We start from the raw sequence: 22,649 nt of genomic DNA, 5'->3' as shown, positions 1-22,649 counted from the left end.
AAATACATTTTGATCTGAAGGCTTTATGGGCGTGTTGCTGTCCTTATCCCTCCACTGGGAGACCTGCCTGGCTATAGGAAGTGAGCATGTCAGGATCTATACTCCCCACCACTCTCAGCTAGAGTACTCCGTTAGACCTTCTGGGGTCTCTCCCCTTCCCAGGTCCTGGCATGTCCTAGAGATTGCCCCTTATCAGAGATCTCCCTTCTCTCTCCCCTGCCCTCCCTACATATGATTCTCTCACTTCCCCACCCCCTCTTCCACCCAGTTCCCTCCTTCCATTGACCTCTGATATCTATTTTGTTTCCCCTTCTGAGAAAGATTCAAGCATCCTCGCTTGGGCTCTCCTTGCTATTTGACTTCTTTGGGTCCATCAATTATAGCATGGTTATCCTGTGCTTTCTTTATTGTCTTACAGGGAGAGCTCTTTTCAGACATTTGAATCTCTCTGTGTGACAGCTTCTCTATACCACAGTCACCAATTCCTGAGAATCCTTTCAATCAGAAGTTTTAATCCTTTTAATCAACACCGCCTTGGTAAACAAGGTTCAGCAGTTAAGGGCTCTGATAGTTCTTTCATAGGACCATGATTTGATTCCCAACAGCTACATTCAGCTAACTATCTTTTCTCCAGTTTAAGTTGATCTGAATTCCTGTTCTGGTCTCCAAGTATACCAGGCATAAGTGGTACACAGACACACAGGCAGGCAAAGCAGCTATACAAATAAAAAGGGGGGGGGGAGTTTTTCGTTCTAAAGCTGTCAGCAGTGGTGTACACTTGTAATCCCAGTGCTGGAAAGACAAATGGTTCCTTGGACCTCAATGGCTCATCAGCCTTACCTATTGGTGAGTCACAGGCCAATGAGAGACTCAAAAAAAAATTAAAGTGGCCAGTATTTCTGCTCCTCACTTTAACCATCTATGAAATCTAGAATCACCTTGGGGAAGAGTTCAAATCACCTGGGTAAAGAGGTCTTAGTGAGGAATTCTCTATATCAGGTTGGCCTTTGAGCGTGTCTGTGAGGGATGGTTTTGACTGACTGACTGATGGTTTTGAAGCCACACCCTGGATATGGCCAGCACCATTCAGGAGCTGAGTTTCAGGCTGCACAAGAGTAGAGGGCAACCTAGTTGGGAGTAGGCAAAGGTCTATAGCACCCCCACTTGAGGGTCTTCCATCCACAGGCCACTGTAATCCATAAGTTCTACTGCAATAAAAGACAGAAGAATATGCCAGGAGAGTCTTTATCCATTACCCAACCTGATGCCGTGCAACAGTTGTCTGTAATATCTCAGGCTTTGGAGTAATGGCAATGTGGGTCTTCTATTGCCTTTCTTCAGAGCCTGATTCTCCTGGGTTCTAATTTATCTCTAGCCCCTGATTTTAAGAGGATGGAGGCTGCACTTTATGAAATTAATTAACTTTTCCTTTCCTTTTAACTGGATCAAGAATTAGTTTGTCAGGGAAAGTGCTGATTCTTTGTGATCCTTCCCCAAATATCAAACAGAGGCATTAATGAACGATTCTAAGAGGTGTGTAGTAGGTCAGAATAAATCATACCTATTGGCGTGAAACAAAGAAGGACATTTATCTTTTTATACCTGCTTTATACCAAAGAAAATATAAGGGTGTATAATGGTGGTCTTCAATTTCTGTGAGAAGTCAACCTGTAGAAAGGTCAACATGCCTTACAGAAGAAGGTAAATGTCACATTTCCATATTGAGTTCAATGTGAGAAACATCTTCTGATCACAATTTCCTTGAAAGAAAATTAACCACAGGGAAAGGAAAAAGGGTTCCTCCACTGGAGATGTTCAAGGGCCCTCAAGTGGAGATACTGCAGATGTTTGCTTGCAAAAATGACTCTGGTAAGAAAAGTCAGAGGGTTCAACCCTTTTGGTTAATTTTTTATGTGCCTCAAACTAAAATATAGTTTCTCTGTTTCCCATCCATGAAATGATACTATCTACTATCATTATAACTGAAACATGCTCTATACAAGCAAACCATGCATTTAAAAGACACACACACACACACACACACACACACACACACACGCACGCACAAACTGAGGAACTCCTGAAAATTACCCCCAAATGTTCTACTTTTTGCTTTTGCAGTTCCTTTCTGGAATGGTACTGCTTGGATTTGTGCCCTACATGTGAAATATAATTGATTTTTCATGTATGATTTATAAAATAAGTTACCATTTTCAAACAGAAAAAAAATACATTGAGAACAAACCAGTAGCAGATGCATTTGCTTGTATTTTGGGTTAGCAAATCCAAGATGGCCTCGTCTCCAAGGAATAGAATGGGTTTCCTGACAAAAGTTTTCATAGTAATCTGAACCAAATTTTTCTGCCATCTCTCCACTATGAAGCACTTAACTTCTGCATGAGTACTATTTAATAAGGCTGGTAGGAACTTTTTATGCAATTCTTTTGAAAAGAATCTTCCAGATCTGCAACCGATAAACTCACACAGGCACATGTGTGCACAGGCAGGCGGGCGTGTGTATACACACACACACACACACACACACACACACACACACACACACACACACACACACTAATCTGCCTTCAATGGCCTGAAACATTTCAGGGAAAAGCTGTTTCTAACAAATGAAGTCATCACTGTAGGGTACTATTTTTCTGTCCACACCACAGAAGGCCTGGGTGATGTGATAGAGGAAATTACTGTAGCCACAGAGACATCAATAGACAGCTGAAGGCAGCCACATTTAATGTGGGATCAGGACTAATCAATCTCCTTCTTCCTCTTCCCATCAATTTTACTACTTTGTAACTAAAAATACCCCTTAACATTGACTACTAGGAAAGAACCTTAGCGTTTCTTACACATGTATCAAATATTCCTCTTAGCAATGCACGCATTGTCAAAGAAAGAAGTCAGCTGAAAGGAGCCTGGGGAAATGCACAGGACATTGTCTTCATGTTCCTGGTATTCTGAAGGGTCAGATCTGTGGCTGACCCAGGAGACTTAGCTCACTGTCTTCAGGGATTAGGAGTTGGATATTAGTTGACCTTTGAAAGGACAAAGGTCATCAAAAACTGGACATGTCATCTGAAATTACATCAAGATAATTCAGAACTAATATTCTTAATTCTAGCACATCTGGGAGATTACAGAAAGAAGATCTGAAGCTAATCCAGGCTTTATAGTGAGACACTGTGTCAATAATAAAGGAGAATCAATATCCAATATTCTACTATTAGACCATTTAAGTTACATAAACAAGTAACTTTGTTGAACTTATTCAAAAATGCATCTCTGTTTACCTTTAAAATGTTACCTTTCTGTTGTTATGGTGGCTTTATGTCTGTAGAGTAATTATTTTCAAAGGACTTGGGGAATGGTTGAATGGCAAAATTGTGAAGTATTTAACTGCCAAAGGCTCAGCACCTACAGAAAAGATCCTGGTCCTCCAGCAACGAATGACATTGTCTCTGCCTCACCTGACGTCATCAGAACCCACAGATGAAAGGGCCTTGGAGGAAACAGGATGTGAGGGAGAAGAGGGGCAGACTCTGCTAGGATCGTTAGAACCCCACACAGGTGTTCAGTAACCGGTCACAGCCAAGAACAGCATGAGCGTTCTCTGTCTGAGATGCTGTGCTCTGCTGGGGAAGAGTATGTAGGCATAACATTTTTGTGCCTTGTGTAACTATTATCCGTGTGTCATTCAAATGCTGTTATCTCTGCACTCATTTCATGTTTCATCCCAGATATGGCATTATTGTGCTTATTCTTAGATGATCCCACCTCAAGTTTGTAAAAACATTGCTCCTCATTCACTTTCTGCCTTTCCAGTGAATGCCAACAAGCCAGTGCAGAGAAGAGGTGGGATTTCCGATTTTAGGAAAGTTGAAGGAGAGGAGAGGCTGAGAAAAAAAAAAAAACATCTAAAGTAGAAAGAGCTAGAACAATAGTAAACTACAAGTATTTATTGGGATCATGGCTGGGGAGTTTAGCCAGATTAGCATAGAAGTTAAAATAAATCAATATTCCCCAGCACTTGAGGTGCAGCTTGAAGTAAATCTTGCTTTCTCTGTGTGGTTATTGAGCACTAGCAAATGTAAAAAAAAATACAGCTGCTGGATTAATTTACTATTTGCATTTATATTTAAATAATTCATTTTACAAGTGTTCCCTGTCTGGGGTTCTGTGCTCAGTCCTTAGGCACGCTGAGTAAAAGTGTTCCCTTCTGGGGTACAGTGCTCAGTCCTTAGGCGTGCTTAGTATTCAAGAATGCCAAAAACAGAAATAAATTTGGTTAAGGTGTCAAAAGGAAATTCAACTGACTGTAGCCAGGAAATAGGTGTTGGGTTTGAAATAAAAAGACTCAATCCATCAAGAAAAGGCCATAATAAAAATTGTCAACTCTACAGGCTTTTCATGGGAAAGAACATTTAGAAATCCCAAGCATATGAAGAAGTTCAGGAACTCAAATTTAACCTAATAAGATAAAGACATTTTAAAATCTAAGTGTGTCTTCAGATTAACTCGTCTGACATTGACCCATTAAATTGTCTATCATGGGAACTGTTTTGATAGAGTCTGGACAGTTCCTTGCCAGAGATGTGACAAGAGGTCAACGGTTTGATGGACACCTGTGTGTATGCCAAAGTACTCTTTCAATTTGAATGGAGGACTTTAAATGCAGAAGTCAGAGGATATAAAAAAAGGGGGGAAAGGAGGTATACTTCATAAAGATCAGCACAAGGACACCCAAGAGTATGTGTATGCCCATGCACACACCCAAATCTTACATTAGAATTGGCAAAAGCTTTGAATGGAAGCATAAGGAACTAACTCACCAAATTACAATGGGAATGTTCTGTCTGCAAACATGCCAATGTGACTTGTAACATCCAGGCTCTACCAAGAAGATATGACCACTCAGATAACACAGGATCACATTGCTGAAGCATACCAACAAACCTTCCCATTTTCAAAGCAAATGAGGCTGAGACATTTTCCTTATTGTTTTATTTTCCCACAGTGAAAAGAAACATCAAAATAAAAACAGAGGCCTTTCATGGCAGAGGAGTGTGGTAGTTTTAAAACATTCTTCCAAGTTACTTGGTACAAATCCCATCCAAGGCTGGGCATGTGCACCACCGCCACCCCAAATCTGGTCTCTGCTCGCTGCTTGAGTGTCCAATCGAGCAAATAAGCAGCAATATGGTGCCAGGTTCCACACCCGATTTCAACACAATTGGCAGTTTCCACATCCTGACTCTCTGACTTCCTGACCCATGAGACATTCTTCCTTGGATGCCAGCCACCATTCTGCAAGAAAGTTCAAGTACCCAGCAGAAAGGCAGGCCTCAATGAGAAGAAACGAGGGGGCTTGGCCTCCAGCTCTAGAAAAATTCTTCACCAACTGTCAAAGCCATATTGGAGCCATTAGTGAATAACCTTGGAAGTCACCTTCCATCCTGTCAAGCAAACACAAGCCTTGGAGAGCTGAAGACTGAATAAGTAATAACTGTCTTTAAACAGTTATGTTTGGAACCGGGATGCCGCACAACAATGGATAATCAGAATCAAAGATGAGACTGGGGGATGGGGAGATGACTGGGTGACTACAGAGCTTCTTTTTCAAGCATAAAGACCTGAGTTTGAGTCCCCAGCAGCCCTATAAAAAGCTAGACTCAGTGGCTGTAACCCCAGTACTGAGGAGGTAGAGACAGGAGGATCCCTGGGGCTTATTAACTAGCCTGTCTAGTCAATTAGTGAGTTCTAGGTTGTGCAAGAGCCATTCCCAACAGCTAGAGAGCAATAGAAGAACAATGACGACCTCAGATGCAGCCCCTGCACATTCACATGTGAGCATGCACACACACGTGTGTATAGCACATACGCAAACACACAGAAGAATGAAAGGAACTGAAACACACCTCCATACATCTCTAACCTTCTCATATGGAGAGCACCCATTTCCCAACCTTCATAAAACTGTGTCTATGTTACCATTTTTACCATAGTAGCCTTTATTGTATAAAGTATACCATACTACAGAACAGTTTTTAAAGATCTAACTGGTGATTTTATTTGAAAACTCTACAGCAGACACTGATGAATTCATGACAAAATGATCATAGGGTCATGAAACCTGAGGGTTAGGGATGGTATAAGCACAGAATGTGAATATCTTCAACATTAACAGCAGCCAGAGCTCTCCTTCCTGTATCAGAAGAATATTCCATAATAATACTTGTACTCTACAATATTCTATAATTCATTTAGTCCATTCTATCAATTTTAACTGTTCATTGTATCAGAAATAATAGTAGACATAGGTCTCGGATTTTTCACATGTCTTCTCCTTGTGTGTCTTCAAAAAAAATTAAAGATAAAAAACACCTTTAAAACCAAACTGCATAAAAATAAATATATTGTCACAATCTGTAAAATCTTATCTAGAACTGCAATAACAATCTTCCTGGGTTTATATATCCCATATGGTCATCTGCTCTTGGCCTCACACCGTGATTACCCAGGCCCTGCTCCACAGACATTTATAGTGTAAAACTCATGTGTCTTAGAGAATCATGAAAATGTGGTGGGGGAGGGAATTCAAAGTAAGGGGCCACATGGAAAAAGTCTTCAGGACCATGCTGGTGACACTAAGGAAGCAGCAAGATCAATAATGATAAATGCTTGTTGGGGACCTTGAATGTGATATACTTGAGCCTTCCTGAAGTATGTATAGATTTGCTCCAAATAGTTTTGAAGCATGCGGTCTTTCTTTACCATTAATGTAGTTCACAAAACCATCGTTCATAACCTTCAGCTGATAGGCTTCTCTCCCTGCACTACACAATCTCCCAATCTTTTTGCCCTGGAAAACCCCCATTCATTTGTCAGGAGCCAACTTGAATGAGACCCACTCTATAAAGTGGACCTCAATCTTTAGACTCGGTCCTAGACAGATTTCTGGAAGCTCTTTTCCACCATACCTCTGGTGTCCACCAGCTTACTCTATAATTTCTTTGATTCCTTTCTCTCTAACACATGAATTCTGCAAAGTCCTTCTCACTCCTATCACAGCTTCTAGCCAAAGTCAGGTGGATGCTTGCTGAGTGAATAAATCAATGTATTAGAAAATGCTTGAGAGAGCCAGGACTGTTCCACAGCCCTCAGACACAAAACCTGCCTGCAGAGAGCTGGTCTCCCAGGAGCACTCTCCCTCCTAAGCCCTCAGCCCACAGGTGAGACCCCACTTTCTCCCTATTGACTGTCCAAGGAGAGATGCCCAGGGAGCACATGGAGCACAGGAGCTGCAGGACCTCGTGGGACATGGCCCTTCCAGTCCCCATTTGCACACAGAGCAGGGGCTATCCCACAGCTCTCTGACCTCAAACCTGCTGACAGAAAGCTGGTCTGCGAGGAGCGCCCTCACAGGTCCACAGGAGAGACAAACTCCAATCAGAGACAGCAAGACCGACTAACATTAGAGATAACCAGATAGCAAAAGGCAAGCCCAAGAATCCAAGCAACAGAAACCAAGACTTATTAGCATCATCAGAACCCAGTTCTCCCACCACAGCAAATACTGGATATCCCAACACACTGGAAAAGCAAGATTGGATTTAAAATCATATCTCATGATGATGATAGAGGACTTTAAGGACATAAATAACTCCCTTAAAGAAGTACAGGACAACACACGTAAACAAGTAGAAGCCCTTAAAGGGGAAACAAAAAAATCCCTTAAAGAATTACAGGAAAACACAACCATCCAGGATTTAAAAATGGAAAGAGAAACAACAAAGAAACACAAAGGGAGACAACCCTGGAGATAGAAAACCTAGGAAAGAGATCAGGAGTCATAGTATCACCAACAGAATACAGGAGATTGAAGAGAGAATCTCAGGGGCAAAAGATTCCATAGAAAACATTGACACAATAGGCAATGAAAAATGCAAAAAGCAAAACGCTCCTAACCCAAAACATACAGGAAATCCAAGACACAATGGGAAGACCAAAAGGTATAGAAGAGAACAAAGATTCCCAACTTAAAGGGCCAGTAAGTATCGTCAACAAAATTATAGAAGAAAATTTTCCTAACTTAAAGAAAGAGATTCCTATGAACAAACAAGAAGCCTACAGAACTCCAAACAGATTGGATCAGAATAGAATAGACTAGAGGGATTTCTCCAGTCACATATTAGTTAAAACACCAAATAAACAAAACAAAGAAAGAATATTAAAAGCAGTAAGGGAAAAAGGTCAAGTAATATTTAAAGGCAGACCTATCAAAATTATACCAGACTTCTCACCAGAGACTATGAAAGCTAGAAGATCCTGGGCAGATTTTACACAGACCCTAAGAGAAATGCCAGCCCATAATACTATATCCAGCAAAACTCTCAATTAACAAAGATGGAGAAACCAAGATATTCCATGATAAAACCAAATTTACACAATATCTTTCCACAAATCCAGCCCTACAAAAGATAATAGATGTAAAACTCCAACACAAGGATGGAAACTACACCCTAGAAAAAGCAAGAAAGTTATCCTGCAACAAACCCAAAAGAAGATAGTCACACAAACATAATTCCACCTCTAACAACAAAAATAACCACAGATGTATTACTATTAATTGTCCTAGTGGTTGTTCTGAGCCAATTACTGAAACGTATACAAGGTACAAGAAAAATCCTTCTAAACCCTCGGGATTCTAAATAAATGTCCATCCTCAAAATGCCTGCTTCTACCCAAACTCCTGTGAGAATAATAATAAAATTGTCATGCTTATTTTTCATTGGCATAAAATCCTCTGGTACAAACCAAAAGAAAGGGACTGCAGAAACCATCACAGTGTCAGAACACTATCTAGGCATGCTTAGTGAACATCCTGTATTTTCTGTCATGTCTTGCTACAAGGAGGAGACAAGAGTAATCAGGCTCCAGGATCGACCATCTTAGCCATTTATTTACACCTATGGAGGATGCCTTGTGTTTTCCATGGATCCCCACGTCCTGCTTAGCTTCAGACATGTCAGGCCACAGAAGACTATTTCAGAAACCATAAGCAATGCTTAACCAGAAGCAAATGTAAACTCTTTACACGATCCTTGACCAGTATGAAGAAAAACTTCATGAATGCACCCATAGAAAACATCTGAACCATGATTTCAGCCTCCAGTGGGCTTCTGAAAGCTTAAGTAAATTTTTGTTTAGATTTATAAGGACATTCTTTGGCCAGTTTATGTCTTGTTGTAAATTCTATAGATTTCATCCAATTTTAATAAAAGAAAGAGTTCAAACTTTATATTGTGAAAGGAAAGAAAATCCCCTGCCTCTAAACTGTGTTTTTGTGTGACCAAAATCTATTAAATTGTCATTCCCTTGAAGTTATATTTTGCAGCGAGTTCCAGAAATTGTATAAGGTTAAAATAATACTTCTTCCATAAACTAAGTAGTAGGAAAATCTGACAGGTAATTCAATCATTCGTTTATTCAATAATTAAATAAATCATTACTAATCATATACCCCAGGCAATAAATATTGTCTCCAAGCTGATTTATACTCTCTCTCTTTCAGGAGTGATCAAGCAATGGGGTAAGTGCTGCAACATGAGTAGGTGCTCTAGCAAATGCACAAACAGAAGGGATAATTAGCCACCTGAGAAAGCAGAACGTACAAGAAGCAAAGGTGGGAGAGTGACACCAGCAGCAGATCTCAGAATCCTAAGGCACAGTCGGGAGACTTTACCCTGAAGCAAATGAGTCAGAGAGGTCATGAAACCTCAAGGTTCAGTCTCACAGAGTGCATTCATGGTGAGGTTAATTAATATTCAGGAGACAGGGTAGCTTCTGTGGAGAAGAGACACCAGTGAGCCAACCCCTTGTCGACTCTGGGCATCCAGGAAATATGAACCTGGAGCCCACAATAAATGTGATGCTTATAGTACCTAAGGTCCAGACTGTAATCCAACACAGAAATCGAGACTGAAAATGGTGGAAGAACAAGGAAGAGGTACTAATGAAGATGATAAATAAAGTTGAGAGAGAAAACATGTACATGTGATGGGAAAATAAAAACAAACTTTTAATCAGGATGAAAGTGTCCTCTAAAGGATGGTCAGAAGGACTGAGTGGAGAAGTAACTCAAAATGTATTGTGGATCCAAAAGTAAGAGCTAAAAGTATTAACTTAAAATAGAGAAGATCCTCTGACAGTGGGTTAGGCAGCCTCCTGGGATGTGACACCAAGTCCAAGCTACAAAGAAACAAAAAGAAAAGAAATGCTGGACTCTGCTAAAATCTGAAGTATGTGCTTAAAGGATGCTTTAAGGAAAGTAAACACCACATAAAGGGGGAAAGAAACATCAGTAAATCATATATGCAATGTGGAAACGTTTCTAGAATAAAGGTTACCTCTGATTCAGTAATGAAAAGACCCCATGTGAGACTTAGGTAAAAAGCTTGAAGTAGAAGGTCCAAAAAGCAAATATAAACATGGCCAACAAACACATGGAGATCACTGAATAGCTTGAATTACCAGGGAAGTACCAGTCAGATCGCAGTGAGATACCGTGCCGCTCCCATCTAGGCCTGCAGCAAGAAGTGCTGGTAACAAAGTGAATGAGTGGCACCTTGCTGGGCACCTGAAGCCATGCAGGGTTTTGTAAGTGACACTGCAGGGTCTGCCCTGCCGCCTGAATGGCTGCCCCTTCCTCTGTTCATTCTTCCTATTTGACTCTCATTTTCCTACTGTGCCTATTTCATGTGAGATGTTTTGGATCTTGAGGAGTCTCCAAGCTCATGTGTTGAAGACTTAGTCCCCAACACAGGTGACAGGATCAGGATGGCTCACATGCCATCTACGACATACTCCAGTGACAGACTCACAAGTGCATGGACCACTGGGAAATAGAGGACACTGGGAGGTGGGGCCTAGTGGAAAGAAGTCACAGGGACACACTCTTAAAGGGTTCTCTCTCTCTCTCTCTCTCTCTCTCTCTCTCTCTCTCTCTCTCTCTCTGTGTGTGTGTGTGTGTGTGTGTGTGTGTGTGTGTGTGTGTGACTGAAATCATTGAAACTGAGAAATAAAATTGTCCTTTCCTCCTTTACGTTGACTTTCTCAGATCATTTGTAACAATGGCAGAGGGGTGACCAGCATTTGGATTGGTTTTTCTTTTTCGTTTTGTATCCTGAAGTTCACTCCACAGATACAACGAAGATGCAGAGAGTCTGCACACCACTGCCAACCCGTGGGACCCTCCCATTTCCATCTCCTCCCTGCGAGCAGTAAGTAATCCCCACACTCCTGAGGTGTCATCTCACAAAGCCCAGGGCTTCAATTCATTCTCTCCTGGCATTGTACACTCTATGTGTGGAAAGAATGCACAGGACCACATGTCCGCAAGCTCGGACTCATACAAAGTATTTTTACTGTCTTAATGAAAGCTCTGTGCCCTGCCTGTCCATCCCTTACTTCTCCAAACTTCTGGATGCCAGCTATTTCTTAATTGCTTTTTCCATAGAGTCACGTGGTTGAAATCATATATGTGAAGCCTTGTCAGACAAGCTCCTTTCACACAGTAATTGGGATTTTTTTGTTCCATGTTCCCATTGTTCACTGGATTCCTCTCTTTAAGCAATGAGCGATATTTAACTGTCTAGATGTAGCACTATTTATCTATCCAGATCCTGAAGGACGTCCTTGCATCCAGTTTTGATTAGGAATGAAATTTTTTATATATAATATAATGTGTATAGTGTGTGTGTGTGTGTGTGTGTGTGTGTGTGTGTGTAGGGAGATAGATGATGATGATGGGTGGATGGATGGACAGATGGACAGACAGACAGACAGAGACTTAAGCTTTGGAATAAGCTTTCAGCTTTATTGTTAAACACTATATGTTATGTAGCACACAGATGTTTCAAAGTGCCCCTGAGAATGATCCATACCAAAAGATGCTTTTATACTAATTTTGAGTTGAGGGTGGTGGCGAAGACTGATTTGCTATGAGCTGAGAACGGCTTGAGAAAAGTAGGAATGAGAACGAGGTTTCTATTCTCACTTTGGTTACAAATATATGGATTTGAGCAGAAAAAAATTGAACAACAGGGTCTGTATGAATAAATCCTGGTCTTGCTTTCTAAATGATTTCCAAAAAGTATGTGCAAAGGGTTTGGTAGAATGTAAGAAAAGACCAAGGTACTCTGAAATTTAGAAGACTAAGAGGTATATTCAAGGACAATTACTGAACAACTGTACAAAAGAGTAAGAGAGGTAGCTTGACCCTTTCTCTGCATCTCTCATCTTTAGCGGTTCTAGTAGCTGCCAGTACATCCGCTACCTCCCCCGACCCCCGCCCCTGCAGCCAGCTACACCGGAGCCAGCCTGCTCACCCTATCCTGTTCTTTTTTATCAAACTTCTTGAACAAGTCCAGTGACTAAATCTAGTAAAGGTCCGTTGCTAGCAATGAGTATCCATTTTCCTGGAGACATCTCAGAAGGCTGAAAAACTGCAAAGCAGCTTGAGAACAACGTAATTGCTCTTGATCTTTCCCCAAATTACAGTGTTTCCGAGATGGGATGAAGTAACTGGACAGTGTGTTCAGGACTGTGGTGTAAGCAGAGGCATGTGTTTGGGGCGGGGCGGGGGGCAGGATTATGGAGAGAGGCACTGAAAAGGCAAATAGTACATTTGAATTCACATCTTTGTCCATATTTACTGGAAATCCCAGTAATAAAGGAAGATAAAACTTTAATACTAACAAAATGCGGTTTTTCCACCTCCTTTTCGTTTTTTACTTTTCTTCTGCTCAGCACTTAGAACTTCACACGCTGCCTCGCTACAAATACCTCCTTTTGCCTCCGAAGGTTTTATATGATTATTATTAGTATTATTGTGCGATATTTTGTTATGTTCATAATATGCTGGGGGAAAACTTACCTTTAAGTCAGAACATGAAGCATTAAAAACAAAAAGGAGGTTGGGAAGCATCAGAGACACAAATCAATGCCTTGCATATGAACGGCCAAAACAATCCAATTAAAAGGATAAAACCAGGCCATCACCTTAGACACTGACTTGGTAGCTAAGAAAGTATCGGTACAAATATTATAAAATAGAAAACAGAGAGGAGCTTTCGTTTCTGTTCTTCCCCTGACTTCCTGATAACTTACACAGGACAGAATAAACAAGCAAAGTGAATCAAAGCAGACAGAAGAAATAAGGAGCTTTTCCAACAGACCACTCTGGATGGGGTACTCAGCGAGGACCAATAAAAAAATTAATAACGAACTTGGACACTATCAGATCCGAGAGTTAGTCTGGGCAAGGATTGGAGTTATTATAAAAAGCATTTTTGCTAAGAGTTCAGCATTTTGGAGCAAGCTCGGTGGCCAAGTTTGGCGACTTGACATCAGGCTCATCAAACCGTGCTTGGAAAGTGGTATGATACTCTGGAGATCGCTGCACTGGTTTGGCAGACTTGGATATTTTTTATTAGAAAACATTTCCATTGCAACAGCGAGTAGAGTATTAAGGGAGATCAGATCCAATTTTCAGGACATTTATGATTAATATTTTTCATGACATATCCTATGTCAGGGAGCTGGGATCCAAGGCTCCGTGTGCTGTGTATCTACACATGTGTGCGCTGAAACTTGGAAAGCAGATTTCTGCTCGTGAAGCACCGGTCGGTGGACACAGCACCAGCTGCTGCTGCGTGGAAGCCAGGACGAAGCCAGACACTCATTAAGCCTGATGGTGGGGATGGTCGCATCAATTCCTTCTTGTTTACGCACTAAATGTCTTCCAGACTGATGAGAAAAGAAAGGAAGAGCATGAGACAAAAAATACTGAGAACACTATGTAATCGGTCTGTTTCACGAGGACTAATGTATGCAGTGTACACACGCAGCATGTACACACAGAAAATACACTGAAGAGACCCAGCCCACATCATATGCAAAACAGTCATCCTCACATATTCAATCTAGGGCTGGAGAGATGGCTCAGCCGGTAAAGACTAGGCTCACAATCAAAATCATATGCAATCTAACACCATAACAAAGTAAGTTTAATTAGACACAGCGGCATGTGGGTGGAGTCACTGTTAAGTATACTTTGTGTAATGAAGGGGACTTTATAAAGCTAATTAATTAATAGCAAATAATTGCCTGAATTTGTTACCTTATGAGAGAAATGGTGAGTATCACAAGGATTTTCACAGTTGTGGTACCAGATATCTGAAATATGTAATTAAGGCATCTGAATATGGCCTTCCAGTCTTCCTAATCTTAGACATCACCCTCCTATTTTCTGTTTAAGGGGGAATTGACTTTGTCTGGATTGTCCTCTCCAGAACATATACCCTACCTGCTTGGTAAAGAAACAGAGCCAGGACCCCAAAACTGAAAGTTGTAATTCGTTTCTGTGGCAATGGGCTATGTTGCCTTAAGTGGGTAGTTGCGGGGTAACATTATAATGGGCAGTAACAGGACTGCAGGAGAAAGCGAGTGGAACAAGCAAAATCTTACAAGAAAATTGTTTCTGTGTCAGAAACAAAACCTCTTTGTCTGAAACAATCCTTTGGGGGCTTTGACAGGATAAACTGGTTCAATTTCTGCTAAATAATGAAACAAATCTAGTCTGGCTCTGGAAGATGCTAATTAATTCAGCTATCTATGAAATGCAAAGGAGGCATCTTTCAGGAGGAAAATAAGATGAACATTTTGCAGTCACATATACACAACTTTGTCTCTCTATAAAGACAAGATGGACCCAGAGAGATGGCTCACTGACTAAGAGCATTTGCTGCTCCTAGGGAGAACCTACCTATAACTCCACCCCAGGCAATCTGACACTTTCTTATGGCTTCTGTGAACAGAGAGAGAGAGAGAGAGAGAGAGAGAGAGAGAGAGAGAGAGAGAGAGAGAGAGAGATATTAAATAAATCAATCAATAAAAAGTTGTGAACCATTATCTGTGGTCACTGTCACTTTTCAGTGGAAACAGAAGAGTCGTAGACCAAAGATTGCCCTCTCCAGAATAGCCACAAAGAGCTCAAGAATCGGTTGCCGATGATCTGGAGCTCTTGGTTCTATGCACCATCCAGTGCAATGGAGGATCTGGAACCAGTCACCCCAGATCTTTCTCTTCATACTTGAGACTTCAGCTAAATGTACAGACTCGGTGGATGCATTTCCAGGCCGCTGCGAGATTTGGAAATGGTGTGTTGATAACTGTACAATGAATGAAGTTAGAGAGTAGCATCATTAGCCGTGCTTTTCAAGGCCCAAGGGAGCAGATAGTCTAGGGGCCACCACTGAACTATGGTGAAATCTCTGATGAGCAGAGTGTTCACCGTCTGCAAGATGGCTCCTGAGATTCTCACCTCCTGAGCATCACAGCTGCATTTGGTCGCTCTCAAAGAAACCTTAGCTGTCTCACGGAGTGCTCGTGGGGAGCTCATGGGATGAGGAGAACCCTGCAGAAGTAAAGGATTTTTCAAGGCTAGGCCAGAAAAGGCGTAAGGATTTCTGCATTGACTGCTCTTTGATTGCTCTGGGGAGGTAACCACTATATCATGGAAGCCATGCAGAACTGGGGCTGGACCGTGGTGGGAAAGAATTGAGGTTACCCACTAACCAGTAAACAACAAGACACGTGAAGAAAACACAGGTACTGAGGCCCCGGCAAGTTTTCAAACATGACTGGGCTCACACCTCAACTCTACCTTCTGTAAGAAACCAGAGCATGAGCTATCTACCTAAATATCTGCAGGTTCCTGGCCCAGGACCACTGCGGCAGAAATGTTTATAGTTGTGTTAACCCATTTTGTTTTATAGTAACCTGTTACCTCAGAAACAATAAGTACTACAAGTGGGCTTTGTCCTTTGTCTGAGCATCCTGGTACATCTGAGTTAGGTCATGGTGTTTCCTCAATGTCCCGCATGTGTCTGCTCAGTCATTTAACAACCTGTGTGAGACTCTCTGCATCATCCTCAGATCTCAAGCAACTTGAATAGATGTTCTGTATCTCCAGATTGATTCCGAGAACACAATTAATGACTGACAGATGTGTTTGTTGCCTACAACATAATGGCTGAACTATGTCTGGGTTGAGTATGGGAGAATCATGAAATTATATGGTACCTCGTCAGCTCCAGAATGTCAGGGAAACAGTAACTATTGAGAAAGCACCAGTAACTTCAGACTGGTCACACCTTCAAGAGCAATCTCAGATCAGCATGAACCTTTGCAGAGAACAGTGAATGAATGGATGCTGACCAAGGGCGGGTTCACTTAGAACTCAGTAGGAAAATGCCAACGGCTTGAAAAGCAGCTTGCTATAAAGGTTAATGAGGGAACACTAACCGGTCTAATGAGACAAGTTGCCGTCTGACGCTCTTTCAGCTTGCCTGAGATGCAGTGGCTGGCAAAACACAGCATTCTAAATGGAACACAAGACAGAGAAGGTTACATTTCACAGGAAATGATGAGTTTATTCAAAACGGTCATTCAGAAAGGTGGCTCCAGAGCTGTGTGTCTTTCTCCTGAACCACCACATCCTTCAAACCAAGAATAGCCTTGGAAGGGACAGGAGCACAGTGAAGATCTATAGAACGACTTGAGCACTGAGAAATGTTTCAATGTCTTTGACTAGCTTTCTGTGTGACTGAGATGGAATTACACACAAGCACCAGAACAATCACTAAATTAATTCCAGGAGCAAGGTAATTTCAGGCCTGTCTGGTCCTAAGACTATCATTCATTCATATATATATATACATATATATATGTATATATGTGTGTGTGTGTATATATATATATATATATCATAAACATCCACTGTAATAATTACACAATGCCATCCTGTCTGCCATCCACTTCTTCAGGTTTGGAACTGAGAGATCTCTAATTTACAATAGGCAAAAACCACACCTTACATTTCTCAAAGAAGATCCTGTTTGTAGCATGTAGGATGCTAGAGAGATGGCTCAGTGTTTGCTGCTCTCAAAGAGAACCTAAGTTCAGTTCCCAGCATCCATAGGCAGCTCACAACTGTCTGTAAGTCCAGATCCACTGAGTTGTGTCCTCTTCTAGCCTTTAAGGGCACTAGGAAAGCATATGGTACCAATATATGCAGGAAACACTCATACACATGAAATTAAAGTAAGTACTTTCATTTCCTTTTGAAAGACAAACTGAAATAGTCAGACCATAAAGCAGGAAGCAGAGTTGGTATCCTGGGGTAAAGGCTCCAGGTGTCCAGACTATGCATGTATGTATGACATTTTAGAAATTGTGCCACAGGGTTTTTACCTCTGACACTCCTCCCAGAACCAGACATACTCAAAGCATGATGTCCGTGAAGGGATATCATTTTATTTATTTGACTGAGTCTCAGTCCCTCACTGGAAGACAAGCTGATAAATCACCATCAGTGAGTCTGTCTGTAGCTGCCAGGCCGTGAAAGGTTCCTGTTCATTTCTCTCCACTGGCATCCAGTCTCTACTCTATAGCGCCTTTGCAAAAACAAATTTTCCCCATCATTCATACTCCGCTTGCTGAAGTATTGAGAATCATAAATATTGAACATACTTACTCAATTCCCAAATCCATAATGATCCTATTGTGCCAAATTCTGGTTCTACGTAATGCTCTTGAAATTTCCCCTGAGGATTGTATAAAAATAGAATTTAGTGTGATACTTGGGTTAAACACAGGAACCTTTATCAAAGGCTTTCAAACCATTTTCTGACTTAGGTTAAGTGACTTGTTGAAGGCTACTCAGAAAACCAGCAGAGTGGGTCCAAATTACCTAACTCTGAATTCTACTTTGGTAAAAGCACAGTTCTCTGGGGTGTTTAAGTCAGCACTAGAAGAATTCTGTGATGTGCTCATAGGAGGTCAAAGATTCATTTCTATCCATTCTTAAGAAGTGAATTAGCATCTAAAAATTTTGGCCTTCTCCAAAAATAAAAAAACAAAAACAAAACTGGTCTTTTCTTTTAGAATAAAAGTCAACATAATTAATCTTAACCTACTACGGAGAAAATGTCACTATCATCCGTGGAACTGACAAGAATATGTTATCATAGGAAAAAAGTCATTGACATGAACTAGATCTTAGTGGAGAAGATTTCCAAATCTTAACCCATCCATTGATGATTACCAAGATTTATATGAAAGGCTGGATTATTATGTTCCTCCCTATTCAGTTTGATGCACAGATTGACAACTGCTCCAATATAAAGCTAAGATCTTTATTCTTAAATTTCTATCAATAAAATCTGGAGACAGGTATTTCAGACATAGGGCATATTTGTTTGTTTGTTTGTTTGTTTGTTTTCTTATTTCTTATTTCTAGGAAGGGATTCTCATTTACTCGTTGCAAAACACTTTTTCCTCCAATTATTACTCTTGGCCTGAACTATACTTTGATTTTAAGACTAAAATTGTCACTCTTTGAAAATAAGGTTGTCACTAAATGAAAAGCATGATTCCTCCAGAGTTTAGATGGCAGTTTTAATAATGCATCCTCTGATAAGGAATAATCCAGAGCCAGCTGTTATAATAATCCAGCTCATCAGGAAAAGGAATGTTGACTTCAAACATCTGGGACTGGGGATGGGTAAGGGCATACTAGACTCCCCTGGACTCTGCTCTTTCAAACCCATCTAGACAAGAGGAAACCAGTTCACATTTTTGATCAAAATATCAAGACAAAATAACAATAAACAAGACAGCTCTAGAATAAGGTTAAAGCTCACACTTTCTAAGCCCTATAGCTTCTTGGATGTCCCAACCTTCAACAACCAGAAAAGAAAACAAGATAGTACAGTGAATATAAGTGAACTTTTGCTACCCAGCTATTCCGTGATAAAAAGGGGAGTGGTGTGTTCTGCAGGCGCATCTGGCATAGAATTCTTCTTGACAATAAGTGCAGTCAAAGTTCCTCCCTGATAATTTTCAGAGCTTAGTGCAAATTCCAACAGGAATATGAAAAATGTGTTAGTGCTAATGTTACATCTACAATGTGTCATGTTGAATTAACAGTGGCTAATGTGCTTGGTGCCCAAATGCTCTCATGTGAACATAAGAAATAAGAGTTAAAATAAATAGATATAAAGGCAAAATTGAAATGAAAATAAAAATAGAAAACGTGCTGATATCTTGACAAACTGCAACTAGCCTTTGCAAAATTAAGAAAAGAATTTAGGAATTCATGACAAACACATAACTTTCAACTAAAAGAAGTCAAATCATGGAATCCTTAAAGACCTGGTTGCAGTGAGTTAATTAAGCTAAGGTTTCCTTAGAAGACATTTTTAATAATAGATTTTAAAGCAATAGCAAAAGGTGCATCTAGATAATACATCCTGTCTGTAAACAAACATTCCAATTTTTACATTTATATCAGTCACTTTTTGCTTGCATGCAACTTTAACCTAAAATCAATTGACTTAAACCATTAGAAATGCTAATTTCGTGTGAGCTCACGGTTGACTGAGCAGATCTGCTCTGTATCTTCTCAGCCAAGGCTGAATTGTCTAGTCTGGCCTCAGTCACATGCCTGGTGGTTAGCAGAGAACTTTTTATTATTCCAAGGTCAGTGTTCCTTTCAACTTCTAAACTGATGCTGTAGCATCTCTTCCTGTCATATAGTTATGACTTTTCTTTCTTTACATCACTTCTGGAGAACATAGAAAAGCAAAAGCTGTAAGTATTCTACTTTCCTTCTGTTGTGATGATAAAACACTTAGAGCAAAGGCAACTTAGGGGACGAAGATTATAGTTCAACTTACACTTTCAAATCACAGTGCATCATTGAGGGAATCAGGACAGGAACTTGAAGCAGAAACAATGGAGGAATAAGGCTTATTGGGTTATTCTGTGACTTGTGTTTAGCTAGCTTTTCATACAGCACAGACTCACATACCTAGGGAAAGCTGCTGCCCATAGAGGACTTTGTCCTGCTACATTAGTCTTCAGTCAAGAGAACACACACAAAAACCTGACCCTGGGCCATTCTGATCAAGTCCACAATTAAGGCTTCTCTTCTCAGTCTATCTAGGCTTTATCAAATTGACAAATTATGTCTAACCAGAACACCAGGTACTAGGAAATACCAAGATTGGTGTGAGAGATGTTTGGCCCATTGTATATTCCTTAATTTATTTCTCAAGCCAAAAGAAAAGAACCAAAGATTTTCCATCATGCCTCATGTCTCATCATGCCTCTAGTCTTTAAGGAAAATAAATGAAGCTACAATTAGCACAACAGAATCTGAGATCCATGATAGACCATTGTATTTATCTCAATATGGAAAACAAGGAGTTTCTTATAATTCAAAAAAACAAGGGGTTGGGGATTTGGCTCAGTGGTAGAGCGTTTGCCTAATTCAAAAAAACAAGCAAGTTATGCTTAGTATAAAAATAGAGGAAATTCAATATTTTATAACACTGTTTAGACATTGCATATGCCAAACATAATTCAGGAGCCCTGCTAACACCATTAGAGTAATGAAAACTGAATGTTCAAAAGGCACTTGTCATAGGATAGGGGCCATTCTGTGTCACATGGTCTGATCAAGAATACCTCATCGCCTGTAAGTGACCAGAAAGAGTGTCATTATCAACTTAATGGCAGTTCAAATAACCTCTGACATCATAGGTAGGAAATGTCTTTCATCACCTTTTCAGATTTCTTGAAATGACAGGAAACACTATTTTGTTATTGTAGTGTTAATGCAGTTAGGGTATGTAATGGTCCCATAAAAGTAAAAACAGAGTGTGAGATTTATAACTACCATGGTCATTTTTGAAGACTATATATATATATATATATTTGGTCAAACTCCTGACTGGACTTTTAAGGCATCTCTTTCTTGTCAGTGAAGCTATTTTCACTGCATCAAAGAACTCGTTGTTCCAAACTGATGATACCTATGTCAGCCCACAGTTTAAAGCAAGGTCCCGGGTGTGGAGTGAGGATTCTTTGTATATTTTTCACTGATGCTTTAAGATAGCATGCTTCACATTTTGCCTTTAAAGCCACTCCTAACATTTTCTTTCATTCAATTGATATGTAATAGAATCTTCATGAAATGTTTTTTACCTTTAAAACACAAAATAATAACATATAATTTTGTGATATTTTCATTTAATTCAATAATTGCTTCCATATTTTTGGCTCTGTCTGGCCAATGTCAAACTGTTTTGATTATTAGCTGATGAAAATGAGGAATTTTTTTTGCCCCTCTACACCATTCAGCTTTCCCTAATAGCGGTTATTTCCTCTGATAGCATAGCTCACAAGCACAGCTTAACTATTTAATTCATGTGCTTCAGCTCTCTGACTTACTGCAAAGTGACCCCATGGAGTAAGCCCATCTCTGATCCAGGAGAAATTATATCTGTTGGCATCTACCCTGTCCTTCAGAATTCAAAGGGAAAGAGACCACCATGATTGCAGAACCTTGACAGTATGCTTATTCTCTTGAAAATATAAAATCTGCAGGCAATGTTGTGCATGGCCTAGTCCAATCACCTGTCAAAAGCTGTGGCAGAGTCAAAACATTTTGCCAGACTTTAAAATGTTTAAACAGACACCTTGGTCAACAGAATCATATTGAAGACCCAGACATGAATCCAGTTAATTAAGAAGCCAGAAATATACACCAGAAAAGATAGCATCTTCAGCAAATGGAGCTGGTCAAATTGAGTGGTTCCATGCAGAAATATCCAAATAGATCCATACTTCCCACCCTGCACAAAACACAGCTCCAATGGATCAAAGACTTCAGTGTAAAACCAGATACACTGAACCCGATAGAGGAGAAAATGAGGAATAGTCTTCAACTCATTGGCACAGGAGAAGACTTTTCGAACACAGCACATTTAGCAGAGGCACTAATATCAATAATTAATAGATAAGACCTCATAAAACTGAGACACTTCTTCATGACAAAGGACACCATCGTTCTGACAATGCAGCCAGAACTGGAAAACATTTTACCAACTACTCATCTGACAGAGGGCTAATATCCAAGGTATATAAAGAACTCAAGAAACTAAATATCAAAAATCAAATAATATAATTTGAAAATGATATAACAATCTAAACAGAGGATTCTCAAAAGAAGGAACTCAAACGGCTGAGAAAAACTTAAAGGTTCAACATCCTTAGCCATCAGGGAAATGCAAATCAAAATGACTCTGAGATTCCACCTTACACCTGTTAGAATGGCTAAGATCAATAAAACATGTGACAGCTCACGCTGGCCAGAGTGTGGAGCAAGGACAGCATTAATCTGTTTCTGATGAAAGTGCAAACTTTTTCAGCCACTGTAGAAATCAGTGGGGAAGGGGGTGGATTTCAGGAAGATGGGTATTGATCTACCTCAAGATCTAGCTATACTCTTCTTGGCATATACCCAAAGGATGCTCCATCCTACCCCAGAGATATTTGCCCAACATTACAAGTATCACAGCAACTCATTGCATACAATCGAGTGTTATTCAGGTATGAAAAAAACTGAAATTTGCAGTTAAATGGATGGAACAAGAAAATACTGAGTGTGTATCTTAGACCCAAAGAGACCAATATGATATGTATTTGCTTATACACAGATATTAGCT

The sequence above is a fragment of the Rattus rattus genome, chromosome 3, assembly GCF_011064425.1.
Source record: "Rattus rattus isolate New Zealand chromosome 3, Rrattus_CSIRO_v1, whole genome shotgun sequence".
NCBI lineage: Eukaryota > Metazoa > Chordata > Mammalia > Rodentia > Muridae > Rattus > Rattus rattus.
This window is presented reverse-complemented; position numbering follows the sequence as displayed.